This window comes from Sceloporus undulatus, chromosome 2 (assembly GCF_019175285.1).
Source record: "Sceloporus undulatus isolate JIND9_A2432 ecotype Alabama chromosome 2, SceUnd_v1.1, whole genome shotgun sequence".
NCBI classification, from domain to species: Eukaryota; Metazoa; Chordata; class Lepidosauria; order Squamata; family Phrynosomatidae; genus Sceloporus; species Sceloporus undulatus.
Window position 1 is genome coordinate 172,284,494 of NC_056523.1, and position 18,648 is coordinate 172,303,141.

Genomic DNA, 18,648 nt, shown 5'->3' on the forward strand with positions numbered 1-18,648 from the left:
AGCTAAGTCACATTATGCCGCAAAATGAAAAGGGGAAGAATGAGTTGAGGATTCTTGTCTTCACAAATTTTGACAGTACTCACAGATGGTAGGAGTGGGGAGATGTATGATGACAGCTAAGATCATAAGTCTATATGTGAGACAAGTCACATGTGCCACTGACAGGAAAAGTGTGAGCCTTCCCTTTTTCTTCTGTCAACTAAGAATCATCTGAGACAGGGAAATTCCCATCCCAGGGCTCACTTCTTGCAGAAGGCTAACTATTCTATAGTTTCAACTATGTGTTTTTAATTTACATTTTAATATTAATAATATTTAATTAATTATTAACATTTGTAATCAGTGTTTTTGTTCTGTCTTTTTAAATTATTGTAAGCTGCCTTGACTCCCATTCTGGGAGAAAGGCAGGATATAAATCCCTTAAATAAAATAAAAATATTCCTTCCCTCTTTCTTCTCCACTGATAGATGCTTGGTTACAGCAAAAGTACATTTTATTTTTACCACACCAACCTAGAGATGCCAAGGTTAAATTTAGAGAGCAAGAGAAATATCTTTATGAATGGTACAGAAGGAAAACCTCTGTTTTTCTCTTTTAAAAGCAATAATAGTATTGGCTTATAAAAGGCTCGCTGATGCAGTATCTGATTTCCACACAGCCTGATGCTACAGAACCTTCACACTAGCCGAGTGAATTATTCTTAGCACTAGGGAACAACTACTCCATGGGAGAGTGGCTAGGGAAATGATGTTGTTTGGCAACCAAATAATAGTTGGTCTGTTTTTAAACATGGGGATTGATTTATATTTTTTAGCAGTTGTGCATAAATGCTTTAGTGAAGACTACATGAAGCTGGAATTCTCTTTGATTGCTCTAGATCTCTTTCTCCCTCTTTCTTTCTTGTTTCTCAGCTTTGGTTCCTCTTTGATATCATTGCTTAATGTGGCATATTGACATATGGTGACCCTATGAATGAGAAACCTCCAACAAAAGCCCTGGTTATCAACAACCCTACTTAGGGCTTGGAAACTCAGGGCCGTGACTTCTTGAGTTAATCCACCTGTAATTCAGCACTCCTCTTTTCACAAGTGTGGCATATGCATCACTTGAATTATATTACAGAAAAGTACGCATAGCATATTGATAATAAATGTACTAGTTTATGCTGAAGAAATTGTAATATAATAATATAAGTTTTAAATACATAAGTAGCAATGACATACAATATTTGTAAGGGTTTTTTTAATACAAAAAAACCTCCACAAAAAGATATATAAAAAAAAAGAAAGGGGGGGGGGAGGGGTGGGGTCTAAACTAGCAGATTTACTATTGTTCTTTATTTATTTAAATAAAATGAATTTATTTATTATTGTATTTATGAAAAGGATATAGTCGAATATAAAGCAGGGGAAATAAAACACTGCACTTTTTCTGTGCTGGCATTTGACAATCCTTGCTTCTGTACTTTCTTTCTTTCTTTTCTTTTCTTTCTTTCTTTTCTTTCTTTTGTTCTTTCTTCTTTCATTCATTCTTAATATGTCACCTTTCTCTTTATAATAGTGACCTGGCATAAATTCATCAATTTGGTCAAGCTTTTTTCTTACATTGATAAAGTTATAAGGAAAAGGGTCTAATTTCTGTGTACCTGGCTGCTTTTAAAGGCAGAGAGCAATTTTGTTTTGTTTTTAAATATTGATGTCTCTTTTGAAAGGACAAAATTGGACCATTCCCCTATGACTCTTTATTCAGAACTACGTAAAAACTACATCTTATACCCACTGTCCCAGAAATGAATTCCATTGAATTTATGGGAATATAATTGTAAGCAGATTATTCTATTTTAAAAAGTGGCTTTTACCCACCAAGACCACTACACGCTTTTACAAATAATATTTTTAAAAACTACTATGTTTGTAAGGAAAGCTTAGTAATATATGTAGGGTTTTTTAAAAAAAACGAGTATTTTTTTTTAAAAAAAATAAAGCATGTGAGACCTAGGGTTGTCAGGATGAAAACTGAGGAAAGCACCTGTACCTTGAATGGTTGTATAGCAATGGAATTTCAGCAGAAGCTGCTTGTGGTTGCATGACAAACAACAAAACCTGTTGAAATCCCCTCTTCTACACAGCAATTAGAAAGTAAATGAGCCCTCTCCAATTTTCTTTCATTCTGGTAAACATAGACCCTAGTGGGAGGGTTTTTATTTTGTTTGATTTTTCAAGAAAGAAAGACGCCATACATCCCTATCCCTCAATTTGTGAGTCGATTATGTTTTCTTTTATTTTTGAAATTAATTATTAGGTAAAACACCCTAACTCTCCTCTTGAGCTGAAACTAACCAACAGAGACTGTAGTTCTGTACAAGCTTGTTATTGTGTGCCTTCAAGTAATTCCTGATTTGTGGTGACCCTAAGGCTACTCTATTACATTTCTTGGCAAGAAGGGTTTGCTTTGGCTCTCTAAGGTGAGTTGCAGCCCAGCAGTCAAACCAATACACCATGCTGGCACTGTGAGTAAGTCCCACTGAGATCAGTAGAACTCCCCCCTGAGTAAACATGCCTAGAATTGCACTGTATGTAAATAGGAATCTTGTACCATCTTTGAGACTACCTGAGAGAAAGAAATTGTAGCACAAGCTTTCATAGACTTGGTCTACCCAAAGGGTGCTCAACAACGGCTCCTTTTCATCCTGGAGAGAAATGATCAGTGGGGTCCCACGGGGCTCTGTCCTGGGCCCAGTGCTTCAACATCTTTATCAATGACTTGGATGACAGAATTGGGGGCATACTTATCACATCTGCAGATGACACCAAATTGGGAGGGATAGCTAATACTCCAGAGGACAGGATCAAAATTCAAAATGACCTGAATAAACTAGAAAGTTGGCCCAAAGCTAACAAAATGAAATTGGACACAGAGAAATGTAAGGTACAGCTCTTAGGGTGGAAAAATGAAATGCACAGATATAGAATGGGGGACATCTGGCTGAACAAGACTATGTGTGAAAGGGGACTGGGAGTCCAAGTAGACCACAAGTTGAACATGAGTCAACAGTGCGATGCAGCAGCTAACAAGGCCAATGCGATTTTAGGCTGCATCAATAGAAGTATAGGGTCTAGATCAAGGGAAGTCATAGTGCCACTATATTCTGCTCTGGTCAGGCCCCACCTGGAATATTGTGTCCAGTTCTGGGCGCCACAATTCAAAAAGGACATTGAGAAACTGGAGTGTGTCCAAAGGAGGGCGACTAAAATGGTGAAAGGTCTGGAAACCATGCCCTACGAGGAACGACTTAGGGAGCTGGGGATGTTTAGCCTGGAGAAAAGAAGGTTAAGAGGTGATATGATCGCCCTGTTTAAATATTTGAAGGGATGTCATATTGAAGAGGGAGCAAGCTTGTTTTCTGTTGCTCCAGAGAACAGGACCCAGAGCAATGGATGCAAGCTACAATGGATGCAATGGAGCAATGGATGCAAGCTCCAGGAAAAGAGATTCCACCTCAACATTAGTAGGAACTTCCTAACAGTAAGGGCTGTTCGACAGTGGAACACACTTCCTTGGAATGTGATGGAGTCTCCCTCCTTGGAGGTCTTTAAGCAGAGGCTAGATGGCCATCTGTCAGGGATGCTTTGACTGAGAGTTCCTGTGTGGTAGAATGGAGTTGTACTGGATGTCCCTTGGGGTCTCTTCCAACTCTATGATTCTATGATTCTACTTTCAGTCCATGCCATGCAGCTGAGGAAGTAGACTGAGGGGTGTATCGACATTACAGAAATAAAGCAGTTTGACATTACTTTAACTGCCATGACTCATCCTACAGTATCCTGGGATCTGTAGATTGGCAAGGCACCAAACCTCTCTGACAGACCAAATACCTCACCAAACTCCAAATCCCAAGATTCCACACGATGGAGTGAACATGTTAACATGGTGTCAGATTGCTTTATTTCTGCAAGGTGGAAGAAAAGTAAGTGCAAGCTTATGCTACAACCTCTTTCACAATATCAGTCTCATAGGTGCTACAATGCCCCTTTGCATACTGATATCCCAGACTAACATAGCTATGTCTCTCAGTTCTACTGTTTGTTGTTGTGTGCCTTCAAGTCCTAAAGCAAGTCTATCACGGGGTTTTCTTAGTAAGTTTCTTCAGAGGAGGTTTTTCCTGAACATATCCTATGTTTCAACCTTCTGTCGAGGAAGAATTCCAAAAGGTCCTCCATTTTGAGCATGACTAGGAAGGCTATTGAGTAACAGCACATTTGCTGTTGCCCTTTGAGAAATTTGTCTACTTGGTAGCCTGTCCTTGCTGCAAGCAAATAAGGGGCAGGATGGATCCTTCCAAAGTTCTTTTCTCCTAAGAGGAGCAGCAGACAAGACTTGCACCTAGAGCTCCGGGCACGTTTCTTGGAAGGGAAAAGAACAGCAAATGTGTCAGGCAGCAGGCTGCTTGAGGATGCAATGCAAATATTGAATTATACTGTATTATGCTTCTTGTTACAGTGTGCCTTCAAGTAGTGGTTTGAGCAGAACCCATCTGTAAATAAATCAGATTCAATGCAGATAGGTTGAGAGGAGTGGGAGGGGGGTTCAAGATTTGTAGAGGTTAGACTATTGGCTATGATTCCAGAGACTATGGAGTTAATCACACAGGAGGTATCCTGTGCAGAAATGGGATTTAAAATGGGATTTAACCCCCCCCCCAAATCCTAAGACACACAAAAAGCACAATTGAGTTTCAGACACATCAGGGTTAACGTGAAATTAAACCAGCTAGAAAGTCGACAAAACGCTATTCTTTTTACTTTCAGGATTTTCTGGAAGTAAAAAGAATCACATTTTGTCAACTTTCTAGCCCAAGTTAATGTTGTGTTAATGCACCTTATTATTATTATTATTATTATTATTATTATACTTTATATAGCGCTGTAGATTTACACCTTGACAGTGACGTCGTCTGAAAATCAATTGCGTGTCTTTTCTACTTTCTGTCCGGGTTAATGCTGGGTTATCCCGGGTGTTGTCTGATAATAAATCTGCTTTTGCTGGGGGTTTTTCCACTTTAAATCCTGTTTTTGCACGCGTGATAAACTCCTATGCTTCAAATCCTGGCTCGGCTGTGAAACCCACTGGGTCAGTCACACTCTCTCAGCCTCAGAGGATGGCAAGGGCAAAGCCCCTCTGAAGAAACTTGGCAAGAAAACCCCTCAGGGTTGCCATAGGTTGGAAATGATTGGAAGGCATACAACAACAACAACAACAACAAGGAAACTCCTCCATTTCTATATTTTTGTGGGTTTTTTGAGCTATGTGGCCATGTTCTAGAAGAGTTTGTTTCTGATGTTTTGCCAGCAGCTGTGGCTGGCATCTTCAGAGAATGCTGGCATGGAAGTGAGTGGGGTAGATACACACACACACACACACACTGTGTGATCCTGGGTTGGGAGGAGTGATTTCCATGTTAATCTATGTATTGTTCTGTTGTTGATGGCCAGGCCTCAGGGTGGGAGGATATGCAAAAGAGGATCTGTGTCTGTTTAATCAGAGATCCATTGCCTGCTGGGAAAAACTCTGGCAAACAAGCTTGCTCCCTCCTCAGTGTGACAAATCTAAGTATTTGAAGGGGTGGCACTGAGGATGCAGCAGCAAGCTTGTTTTCTGCTGCTCAAGGGACTAGAACATGGAGCAATGGATGCAAGCGCCAGGAACAGAGATTCCAGCTCAACATTAGCAGGAACTTCCTAACAGTAAGGGCTGTTCCACAGTGAAACACACTCCTTCCTCGGAGAGTGCTGGAGTCTCCTTCTTTGGAAGTCTTTTAAACCGAGGTTGGATGGCCATCCGCCAGGGATGCTTTGACTGTGAATTCCTGCATGGCAGAATGGGGCTGGACTGGATGGCCCTTGGGGGTCTCTTCCAGCTCTATGAGCCTTAGTAACCCTGGATGGTTTTCCTTTGCACTTGCTAGGTCTTGATTAGGACTTTCAAGAAACTTTCAGGGTTTGCTCTTTCCTGTTGCAGTTGTCCAGGTGTTTGTGGATCTCAGTGGCTGGCTTTCCCTGTGCCTCCTGACCTGAGAGTTGTTGGCATGGTCCAGGAGGTCAGGGTTTCAAGCAGCATTTTGGGCCCAGGCCGTTTTGCTGTCCCTGCTGATTTTACTGGCTGACCCAGTCTGCAGTGACCCTGATGTTGCTTCTCTCCCCTTTGGGGGGGGGCCCCCCCCCCCCGGGGAGAGGAGGAGGAGAGAGGGGGCTTTAGGACCCGGCGGAGAGGCAGGCAGGCAGGTCCACCTGTGCTGCTCCCTGGAGGAGGAGGAGGGTCCCAGGTGAGGCCTGGGCCAGGAGGGAGGGAGGGAGGGAGGGGCAGGTGAGGCTGGGCGCCTGAGGCCCCTCCTCCCTGCTCCTTGGCTCCTCCTCCTCCCAGGCGCTGGCTGGCTGCCTCCCTCCCGGAGCCCTCTCTCTCTGCCCTGGGTCGCTCTGTTAGTCACTCCAGGCTCCGGGGGAGAGGTGAGTGAGTGGTTGCTGGTGCCTGAGGTCTTTCTCCTCTGGAGCCCTCCAAGGGACTGAGGATGATGGCTTTGGCTTCCCCTCCTCTGCCTGGAGGCAGGAGACCTTTCTTCCCCGGGAGGGATGGCGAAGCTGGGCTGGGAAGCAGAGGGAGGCGCTGCCTCTGGAAGGAGCGAGGAGGGGGCTGTGCAAGGGGCTCCACTAGGGGCAAGGACTGATGCTCAGATGTGCAGACTGAAGACTGGAGCCTCCTTCCTCAGATGTATGGGCTGGATCTTGGAGGGAGTTTGGAGGAGCACCTGGGAGGTTAAAGGAAGACCTCAGGAAGGTAGACCTTTGGTAGACTGGAGCCGAGTTCCTCAGATGCATGGGGCAGAGTTTTGAGGAGCACCTTGGAGTCTAAGGGAGAACTGGAGGAGCAGGAGCTTTGGTAGACTTGAGCCTACTTCTCAGATGTATTTGGTGGATCTTGGAGGGATTTTGTTGCACCTTGGAGAATAAAGGGAGAACTCTGGAAGCAGCAGCTTTGGTAGACTTCAGCCAACTTCCTCAGATGCATGAGGTGGAGCTTGGGAGGGGGGTTTTCTGGACCCCCACCCACCCCATGCATCTGAGGAAGTAGGCTCAAATCTACCAAAGCACCAGCGGCCAGATTTCCTTCTTTCAGTTAGTCCCCAAGGTAGGACAAAATCCCTTGGCACACTGATTTCCCAGACTAATATTCTTCCTGGAGATGAGATTCATCCCAAGACCCCTGTGGGGAAGGTCTTACTTGTGATGCTGTGTCCATTCAGCCATACTGCTAAGAGACCACTAAGCCATAAGCTGTGACCACTAAACCATACTGCTGGAGTTGTGTGTGTTCCCCCCCCCCCCCCAAATGTGGGTCTAGGAGCGTTTTTGGGGTGGTGAACTGGTCACCTCTTGCTGTCTCCAGTAACTACTACTACTAGAAATGCTGCGGTGTTCATGGTTTGGTTACAAGGAGAGCCAGTGTGGTTCAAGTGTTAGACTAGGACCCTATAGACCAGGGTTCAGTTTCCCACTCAGACATGAATCCTACTGAGTGACCTTAGGCAAGTCACACTCTCTCAGCCTCAGGGGAAGGCAATGGCAAACCTCCTCTGAACAAATCTTGCCAAGTAAACTCCATGATAGGATACCAAGGTTCACCTTAGGGTCGCCATAAATCAAAACAACTTGAAGGCACAGAACAACAACAGCAACAACACAAGGGCTTGTAGATTCCATGAGCTCCCGCCTCCTATAACTGAAACACTGTCTAGAAAGCCCCAGCATTCACTTTTTTGATCTCTTTGCTAGTGGCAAATACAGCTTGAGTCTTTATCTGGATATCTGAAGTATTCCAAAATGGTCTACATGGGAGGCTGATGGTTCAGTGTAGACAATCTTTGCTTCATGTGCAAAATTAGTAAAAGATGTTATATATCTGGTTATCTTTAGGCTGCGTGTATGAGGTGTATACAAAACATAAAATAATTTCATCTTTCAATTTGGGTCCCATTTTCAAGATATAGTGGGCCTTGGTATCCACTGGAGTTTGGTTCAAGGACCCCAAGTGAACATCAAAATCCATAAATGCTCAAGTCCCATTATAAACAATGTTATAGTAAAATGGTGTCCCTTATATAAAATGGCAAAATCAAGGTTTGCTATTGGGAATGTGTATGTTTCTGACTATTTTCACATTGAAGGGTGGTTGACCCGTTGATAAAGAATCCGTGTTGATGGACGGCCAGCTGTATCTCATGATGTAGATGCAAATATTCCAAAATCCAAAACACTTCTGGTCATAAGCATTTCAGATAAGGGAGACTCAGCCTGTATTTGCACCCTTTCTGTCACTGAGCCTGTCTGTCATTTTCCCATTCTTTTTGGCCTACTCTCTTAAAATATAAACAGAATATAAAACTGAGATGATGGTGCCATGAGAGTGCCCCACCTTAGATAAACCCACTTTTAGCTAAAGACAAATTAGAGTATAGTGCCATTGACCTGAAGGCACTCTGGATCAAGTGGGCAGGTAAGTTGTTTTAGTTACTAGAGTTGGTGATCTTATAGTGAGAGGGGGGTATACACTCTTGAATGTCAGTGTGTTCATTCATTTCAGAATGTGGCAAGCCACCCTTGCCATATGAAGTTAAAGGCTTTCATGACCAGCATCCACTTTTTTTGTGGGTTTTTTGGACTATGTTGCTATGTTCTAGAGAAGTTTGTTTCTGATGTTTCGCCAGCATCTGTGGATGGCATCTTCAGAGAATGCCCTTGTCTTGTTTAAGGGCACTTTTGCCCCATACTCTTACTGTGATGGCCCTATGACCATCAACCCACTTTTGACTGGTTAACAGGTTTAGCAACTTTTGAAATCGCACCAAACCTTGTTTGTCCAGAATGGGAGTAAAACTGCATGTACACCACAAAAGTCAATGTCTGTTGAGATACAGAGAGGGATCTGTGTAGCAATTGGCCTGTTGTGCATTAGCATCATGCACAATGCAACCAAATAGCTATAGCAAAAGAACATCTGTTGAATTATTCCTTGGACCCCAGCAAGTTAAAATCAAGTACAGTAACAGGACTTGCATAAAGGTAATGAATTGTTAAAATAAATAAAATTAGTTAATGAATAATCTGTCAAAAAACACACAGTATTGCTAACCTAGGAAACTTGTAATGCAGTGTTATTAACTGGAGTTACAAACTTCAAACTTTATGTCAGAAAGATTCCTCAAATTTTTGGCCAAATAACATGTTGTTGTTGTTGTTGTGTACCTTCAAGTAGTTTTCAACTTATGGTGGCCCTATCATACATATTAGGTGCCTTTAAAGTGCTTGATGGTTTAGATCCTGTTGTGTGGTTTTATTTTACTACATAAACTTTGGGCTGGCTTACCAACTGATGTCTGTTTCAAATCGTATCACTCTCTAGTCTTTGTTTTTTAATTGGGCAATTGCAGTTTCCATGTGTTGTAATAAATGGAGGTTGTGATGAATTAATTACATGTAACAACATTAGATATATATTTGGACAATAGTAGTGAACTGTGTGTACGTGTTTATGTGTGTTCATATTGCTTGTTGACTTGCCGTGACCCCATCAATTTCATAACATTTTCTTAGGCAAGGAGGTGGTTTGCCATTGCCTTTGTGGAGTAACTGGTATTCATTGATGGTCTCCCATCCAAGTACTAACCTGGGATGTATCTGCTTAGCTTCCATGATCAGGTTGGATCTGGTGCCCTTAGGATATTTAGGGCTGAATGGGTACTCTTGCCCCCTACCCACCATATCCCAAACCTGAAAGGCCTCCCTTCATCACTGACCACTCTGGTCTTATGTGAAGCTCAACTCGTGTAGTTTTCAAATCTTTCAGTTCAACAAAGACATTTACATAGGCATAATTGCTCCAAAACTCTGGAATGACCTACTGGAGGGGATCCATCATATTACCACCTTGGCTGCTTTTAAGAAAGCCATTAAGACGAATCTCTTCCGGCAGGCCTTCTCACCAGAGCCGACATGAGCTCTATATCCATCCTTCTCCCTATCCCCGACTACATAAGAAACTAACCCTAACGTTCATCTATTGTACTTGACCTGTATTGTATTATATTATTTGTATGTTCCATAACTTGAAGGTTATTTTTACGAGGTTTTAATGTTGTAAATTTATATGCTCTGTATGTATTTTATCTGCTGTGATCCCATCTCGATCCATTGGAAGAGGTGGGAAATAGAAATAATAAATTATTAATTATATTAATTATAAACCCTGTGGCATGAGGTGAGACTTGATTCTAAGGGACAGCACAGGATGATGCTTTTAATTGTGGTGGATGTTGTTATTTTAGCTTTATCATTTATGATCAAATTGTGACAAATCTGAACAACTTACCAGGGACCCACTGGTGAATCACAGTGTACTAGAACAGAGGTGATGAGAGCCAAAAATGATCCCACCAAATTCTGAATAAGATGAGGTTAAAAGGTTGCCCTCTATTCTCACTTATAAAGGAAGGAGAGATTATTTGAGGAAACAGAAATCCCACACTTTCCTTTGTGTCTGTCTGATATTTGTGTGTTGTGCTTTGTGTGTCTGTAGTCATATGCATAGAGTATTTACTTTCCATAATTGGGGAGCTCTTACTACTAGATCAATCTAGAGTTGGTATGGATCCTGAACACTTATTTATTACATTGATTAATTAAATATATACAGTCGGCCCTTCTTATACACGGATTTTTTATACACGGATTTAAGCATACACAGTTTGAAAATGTTCCAAAAAAGTATAAATTTACCTTGATTTTCCATTTTTTATAAGGGACACCATTTTGCTATGTCATTATATGTAATGGGACTTGAGCATACACGGATTTTGTTATACACGGGGGATCTTGGAACCAAACCCCAGCGTATAACAAGGATCCACTGTATTCCATCTTTCTCCCAAGGAGGTTCATTTTGTTGTTGTTCTTGTTGTGTGTGCCTTCAAGTCATTTCTGACTCATGGCAACCCAAAGCTGAATCTGTTACGGGTTTTTCTTGGCCAGATTGTACAGGTTGGGCTTTTCTTCCCTTCCTCTGATGCTGAGAGAGTGTGACTTGGTGAAGGTCATCCAGTGGGTTTCCATGGCTGAGCGACATTTCAAACCCTGCTCTCCAGAGTTATAGTCCAACACTCTAACCACTATGCCATGGACACAATTATAGGCACTACCTGCCTGCCCTGTACTGTCTGAGATAGGTGTTGTTCTCATTTAGTGGAAGGCCTCATTGTCCCCTCACCTGTGTTAAAGCACAATTTAACTTCTGGTTCAGGCAACTTTTGTATACGAAGACAAGAGACAGACACCATCGTGCCCTTCATCTTGGGATGTCTTGATGGAAAGGTTGGACTTGAAAAAAGTAATTGCCCCAGTAAAAGGTAAAATTCTCTTTTGAAGTGGTTACTGCAGTTAAACTGATGCATTAGTAGCACCCATTGAGGTCCCCCTTGAGAAGAACCTGCACCACCATGTCTGGTCTGAGTTAGGCCTTTGTATAGAGAATGATTCAAGGTTTAATCCAACGGGTTCGACTACATGGCACCGGTCATGAGAGAGCAGTCATAAGGTGACTTTATGACCTTATAAGCACATGTACCTTCTAGTCACTAGATTCTGATAAGAATAAGAAAACAAGCACACTGGACTAGAAAAATTGGCACCACAGCTCTCTATAAGAATCCCATTGTGGGATAAAGGTGGGATATAAATCCCTGATATAAACAAATATATACCTTCCAAAAAGCGCAATGTCTAAATTTCTGATACACCCTTAAGTGGAAGTAAGTCCCATTACATTCAAAGGAGTATACTTCTAAGTTGACATGTGCAGGATTTCATGTTCATTAGATGAATTCAGCAATTTGCTGCAGGGCTATGATTGCCAGCTCTTTTCTCCCAATATTCCTGTGCTTTTAATGGTGGACAGAAATTTAACTGGTGAAGTTTTTCTGGATGGTAGTGATGTGGTGCAGTGGGAAGCTTCATCTGGTGAAAAGTCCGATTCATGGGCAATTATCAAACACACAAGAGTCCTAACTAATGAATTAGCTATCCCATCTACACTGGGATTGGGTGTTCTAATTAGTATTTATACTTATACTCCAGAGGACAGAATCAAAATTCAAAATGACCTGAATAGACTAGAAAGCTGGGCCACAGCTAACAGAATGAACTTCAACAGGGAGAAATGTAAGGGCGAAAACTTAGGGCGAAAAAATGAAATGCACAGATATAGGATGGGGGACATCTGGCTTAAGGAGACAACATGTGAAAGGGATCTAGGAGTCCAAGTAGACCACAAGTTGAACATGAGTCAACAGTGCAATGCGGCAGCTAACAAGGCCAATGCGATTTTAGGCTGCATCAATAGAAGTATAGTGTCTAGATCAAGGGAAGTAATAGTGCCACTATATTCTGCTCTGGTCAGGCCCCACCTGGAATATTGTGTCCAGTTCTGGGCGCCACAATTCAAAAAGGACATTGAGAAACTGGAGCGTGTCCAAAGGAGGGCGACTAAAATGGTGAAAGGTCTAGAAACCTTGCCCTATGAGGAACGCTTTAGGGAGCTGGGTATGTTTAGCCTGGAGAAAAGAAGGTTAAGAGGTGATATGATAGCCCTGTTTAAATATTTGAAGGGATGTCATATTGAGGAGGGAGCAAGCTTGTTTTCTGCTGCTCCAGAGACTAGGACCCGGAGCAATGGATGCAAGCTGCAGGAAAAGAGATTCCACCTCAACATTAGGAGAAATTTCCTGACAGTAAGGGCTGTTGGACAGTGGAACACACTTCCTAGGAGTGTAGTGGAGTCTCCCTCCTTGGAGGTCTTCAAATGGAGGCTGGATGGCCATCTGTCAGGTATGCTTTGATTTGGATTTCCTGCATGGCAGGGGGTTGGACTGGATGGCCCTTGTGGTCTCTTCCAACTCTACGATTCTATGATTCTAATTTAAAATGTCTTGTAGCTGAAAGAGTGCATTAAAGGAAAAGGTTGTTAGAGAAACTCAAATGGGGCTCCTTATCTGTTAAGATTGTTTGATTCACCATGCAGATATTTCAGGAAGTTCCTCCTGAATTATTCTGCTTTAATACTTAGTTTTTAAATGTAAGCATTTGGGAAAGGCCCACAAGGTGAAATAGATTAAGAAGGATTTTAATTTATCACAAGTTTTTCCAGAATGGATGGGGAGGGACTTACATAATGAATGGAAGGGATGATATACTGGTACATAGCATAGGAAATTTAGGAGCAGACTAGATCTTTGAAAATATATTAGTATTACTATTTTTGCTGTATAGTTTGCAGAATTGTGTTGTTTGGGAGATTCTGGATGACATATTACCCCCACCCCAAGCAGAAACATTTTCATATTCTACTGAAAGTTTCATTTTTGTCTTATTGTTTAATTGTGTTTAAACTTTTATATTTTGTAGATTTTAAATAATGTTTCATTGTAAGCTGCTTTGATTTCCAATCTGCGGGGAAATCAGGATAGAAATAATAATGATAATAATAATGATAATAGCATCATCATCAGTCTGGTGGTGCTTTTGGGGACGGACACACAGGCTCCTGTTCAGCTGATGGCACAGGAAGGTACCCAACACAGAAGGGCTAAGCTACTACATCTTGGAGCTGTGCCCACAAACACTGAAACAGTGGAAGGGGCAGCATAAAAAGTTGAGAGTTTAAAACTGCCTGGCTGCATTCCTCATGGTTAGGTGGGACCTGTCAGTCAGTGGCAGAACACATACTTCTTGCTTTGCAGAAACTCCATGCTTGAGTTCCCCACAACTCCACACAGGGCAAGGAAGGAAGCTGGCGTGCTGCTGCCAGTCAATGTTGACAACAGTTTTGTGCTATGAAGTAAAAGTCTGACTTTATATTTGCGACTGGCACAAGTAACAAAACAGCAAGGTGTTTCCCTCAGCATGTGTGTTCTAAAGATCCCCAGATTTCCTCAGTGATCAGGCTGATTTTTCATGGCAAGACTGAATTTTGTCGTAGTTGCATAGTAATAAGAGTGTATTTGACCCACACATATTTGCGGAGGGAGCCCTGATGAGGCCATGCTCTTTTTCCAGATGTCCAGAAGGTAGAAGTTTAACACTTTCTAACAAACTGAGGGTTAAGCTTCATAGTAGGAAACCAGTCTGTGTGGAAAAATTAGCATCTGCTACCTGCTTAAAGATAAGAGCTTTCCATTGATACAGAGTTAGCTGATGCAACACTAAACTTGTTAGGGTGTTCTACCTTTTTCATATTGGCGAATGGTTTGCAACTCAGTGGGGAGGGTGGCAGGAATACCAAAGAGTCTTTGAAAATGTCAGTATCATCAGGATTTGTACCTTAAAATCTCAGCCCTTTCTCTCTCTCTCTCTCTCTCTCTCTCTACACACACACACTTATACACACACAATCAATCAATGAGCTAATCAATCTTTATTGCAGTCTCTGACTAGCACTATAGAAAAAAAATTACACTTCCGAATGGGGAAGGGTGATAGCTTGTACACAAACCTTGCTAAATAGCATTTGCAACTGCTCAAAATTCAGCAGCACTAGAAGTACTGTAATTAATGGATTTACATCAGAAAAGAGGAAGGGCCCAGAAAAAGAAACTGAACAACCTGGCCAGTTAACTAAAATAGAATCAATAAAGATTTTCCTCTGTACATAGTTTTTTTCAAAAACAACAACATTCTAGTATGAACTGTAGGAGATGAAGTCCTAATTGTCATATACCAGGGAGTGGGAATCCTTGTCTCTTCAAATGTTTTAGAATGCAACTCCCATAATACCTTACCATTGGTGGTATTTGAGTCATGGAAGTTGTAGGGCTAATAGTTTCCTGTTTGTGTCACAAACACATTGCATAAAAATCATAGGAGCAGAGATAGGATCCTAGAGTTTGAAGAGACAACAGGAGGCATCCAGTTCAACCCCCTGCCATACAGGAATACACAAGCAAAGCACTCCTGACAGATGACCATCCAACCTCAAAAGAAGGAGATTCTATCACTCTCTGAGGCAGCGTGTTCCACTTTCTAACAGCCCAATGATAGAGGAAGGGGTGGACTGTAGACTGGCCTACCATGGTGGTACCCACTGTAGGGCAGGGGTGGACAACTGCCATATTACTATTATTAAAGTTTGTTTATATAGCACTGTAAGTTTACACAGCATTTTGCATAGTCATCAACCAAAATACAGATAAAATCTGCCTGCAGCATACAGTCTGAAGTCTAAAATCAAAATGTAGGGCTTGGGGAGGCAATTTTCTGCCCCAGGGTGCTATACGGTCCCTATGGACTGTCAAAAATAACAGGCCAGAAAACAAAACCAGAAGTGCAGGTTTTAAAAAATGGTTTGATTTGAATGTTAAAACAGTGCAGAGGAAACCCACAACCTATTTAAAAGGTGAACTACAAGTCCTGGCAGCTCCCACGAAAGGCAATCCACCCCTTTTGTGACCCAGGCAGTCCCCAGAAAAACAGCCTTGGGGGCCACATTTTGCTCCAGGGTTGCAAGATGAGGGCAGAACTTGGTTTGAACAGTGACTGGGGTTGTTCAACACCTGTGGAAGAATTTGCTGCCTTTCCTTTTAGTACATTTAAACTCTGACCATGCCTTTTGGTGTGGAAGCAAAACTGCTGTTCCGGGAAAGGCCTGGGCTACTAATACAGTCTGTCATATTTTGCAAAGCATTTTTAATACTTATGTAAATGTAAACCTGTAATTTTACCATCTTTTAATGACAGCTTGCTTTGAAGTCTTTTATCAAGGTGGAATAATGTGGGTTTAAAATTACCTGGCAATGAGTTGCAGGAAACTGAATCTGGGCCAAAATTTAGTCCTAAAAATGATTTTGATCAGTATCAGCCCAGATTGTGGAAAGCTCACTAAAATTATTACACCCATGGTGTAGAACACCACTCCAGATCTCCAGAATTAAAGGTCTTTTTTGAAGGGATGTGGGTCTGACCCTAGGAGCACCCAATTGTTAGTTCCTTCTGGGATTTAACTATTCAAGAACTTTCCTTTTTCTGAAGATATCAAAAGTAAAAGACTCTAAACTAGGCCTACTAGGTCTTTCTGAAAAGAAGACAATAACAGTCTTGCAGTATTTTTGCATTGTAGTAAATCAATTGATAATAGGTGAAGGGTGGAAAGATGAAAAAATTATTTACTACTGTATGTGTAAAAAGAGGGCCAGTGTGCTGTAATGGTTTGAGCATTGGCCTAGGACTCTGGAGACCAGGGTTCAATTTCCTGCTTGACGTTGTAAACATACTGGGTAACTTTGGGTGAGTCATACATTCTCAGCCCCAAAAAATCCTGTGATAGGTTTGGAAATTACTTGAAGGCACACAACAACAACAGCAATGGTATAAAATATACTGTATAGTTTATAGCTGTTATGGAAAAATTGTCCCATAATATCTTATTGAGTAAAAGAAAAGTTTAACCAGATGCATTTTATTTAAATTGGTATCCATTCATTCATCGTGTTAATGATGAAAACACAGATACTAATTTTTCAGATAAGTATAGGGTAGAATGGCAAAAATAAATGCAGTTTGAAAGAGGAGTTCTAATTTGGATAAATTGGACTGTTCAATCTTATCAACTCTATTACTATAATGTTCTATTTTATGTTACAGTGGGAGATCTGGACAAGAATTAATTTTATGCTATTCTTTTCACTTTTTGTAGAATTAATTGCAGATGAGGGAAAGATAATAGGGGAAAGGATTACTGTTTTGCTTGATGTTGTGCTTTACAATTTAATAAAGTGTTTAAAAATTAAAAGGAAAGAACAAAGGTGAGTGGTTTTGTTCTGGTCTCAAAAACAGTTACATTCATTAATCCTGCCTGCACAGTTTAAGCAGAGCTTCTCACTTGTGCACTGATCTCAGGATACTGAGTGGAAGATTTCTGTAAGCCAGTGTGATGGATTCAGTGGCTGTTACCAAAGATTTCCCACTCTCAAGGACAGGCAATTACATTTTTCCCACTGTTTCAGGGACTGACACTGTATCTGTGCCCATTAGGCATCAGTCCTAACGCTCCCATTTTGAATAGCACTTCTAGATGATTTTGAGGCACATCCCATGGAGTGCACCATTTTCCTATCATAGCAACCAATTTGTTATGCCTGTGTTTCATCAGTGGTGCGGGATGTTGTGAAAAATAGACCAGAACATTTTCCTGCCTGTTGTAGGATAGACCCAGCATGGCATAGTGATTTGAGTGTTGGACTATGACTTTGGAGACCAGGGTTCAATTCCCAGCTTGGGGATGAAACCCTCTGAGGGACCTTGAGCAAGTCACACTCTCTCAGCCCTAGGGGAAGGCAATGGCAAACTTCCTCTGAACAAATCTTGCCAAGAAAACCCCATGGGAGGCTCGTCATGAATCGGAAACAATTTGAATCACACAGCAACAAAAGGATAGGGCAAGATGACTACAAAAGCTAATGGGTCTCGGCAGTGCAATCTTCATCCCTTGGCAACAGGACAGTGTCCTCCACTAGGAATGGAAAGAAAATTTGAAAATATTAAGAAAATTGTTTAAAAAACTGTTTTACTAGTGTCAAGAAACTCTGGTGAAAAGAATCCTGGGGTGACAAGTCTTTGGAATTTGTGACTTACTCTGCCTCTGAGCGAACTACAAATCCTGGAATTCCACTGAATGCAGACATGGCAGTTAAAGTGAAATCATAGTACAGTACTACATTTGTGTAGTGTGAAAGGGGCCTTTGTCTACAGTTACTAGTTTTATTGAAGATGCTAAGAAAATAGTTTGTTTGCTGTACATATTGGTGCAGAGAGCCAGAGTGGTATAGTATGAGTGGTGGAGATTGGGGTTCAATTCGGCACTCATCCATGGAAACCCACTGGGTAACCTTTGGTGAGTCACACTCTCTCAGCCCCAGAAAACCCCATGATATTGTTGCCTTAGGACAACATAAACTGGAAACCACCTGAAGGCACACAATAATAACAAGGAGTAGACTGTGTTTCTAGTGCTGTACTTGTTAAAAATAAGTTCCATTCAGTGGCGAGTGGTGGTTTCCATCTCATTGGGGTTGTGAATCTGGTCCCAGCTGTCAGATTTTTAAAGGAACTACCCAAGATACTAAATTTAAATTTAAAAGGTACTGAACCCTTTTCTCTCCAGATTAGAATAGGATTAGCAATTTGGGTTATTTTAAAGTTCAAATGACAACCTGAAGCAGATCACCACCCACTAAGATGGGAGCCTCCTTTGAGAGCACCTTTGCTGCAAGTCAGAGCAGATTCAGCATCTGACTGACATGAAAATCACCAGTCTCCAATGGTCCCATGATCTTCAGTAGATATTAGGTCTGTGTACATTATGATTAGAATTGCAGTCTGCGACTTGATTCTGGAGGCCCTTGGTTCAAATGTATAGGACACATGTCACAAATTCAGTGGCTCACCTGTAAAATGGGGGCATTTACATCAGCTTCCATATGGTTCTTGTGCAGAAACAACAGTTTAGATGACATCACGTGTTGAATGTGTGCATATTCTCTCTCTTTCTGTCTCT

The 18,648-nt window shown here is 41.6% G+C and overlaps 1 protein-coding gene across 2 annotated transcripts in view; it reads left to right on the top strand.

Moving 5' to 3' along the window:
* The first annotated feature begins 6,423 nt into the window (after window positions 1-6,423).
* GALNT6 (polypeptide N-acetylgalactosaminyltransferase 6) overlaps window positions 6,424-18,648 on the top strand; it is a 69,068-nt gene continuing 56,843 nt past the window's right edge. The window contains exon 1 of one of the 2 annotated variants that reach the window (XM_042455888.1): window positions 6,424-6,503. The gene's annotated coding sequence lies outside the window, so the exon portion shown is untranslated. Of the gene's footprint in view, window positions 6,504-6,748; window positions 6,832-18,648 lie in introns of those variants that run through there. The other variant, XM_042455887.1, reaches the window with a different exon arrangement.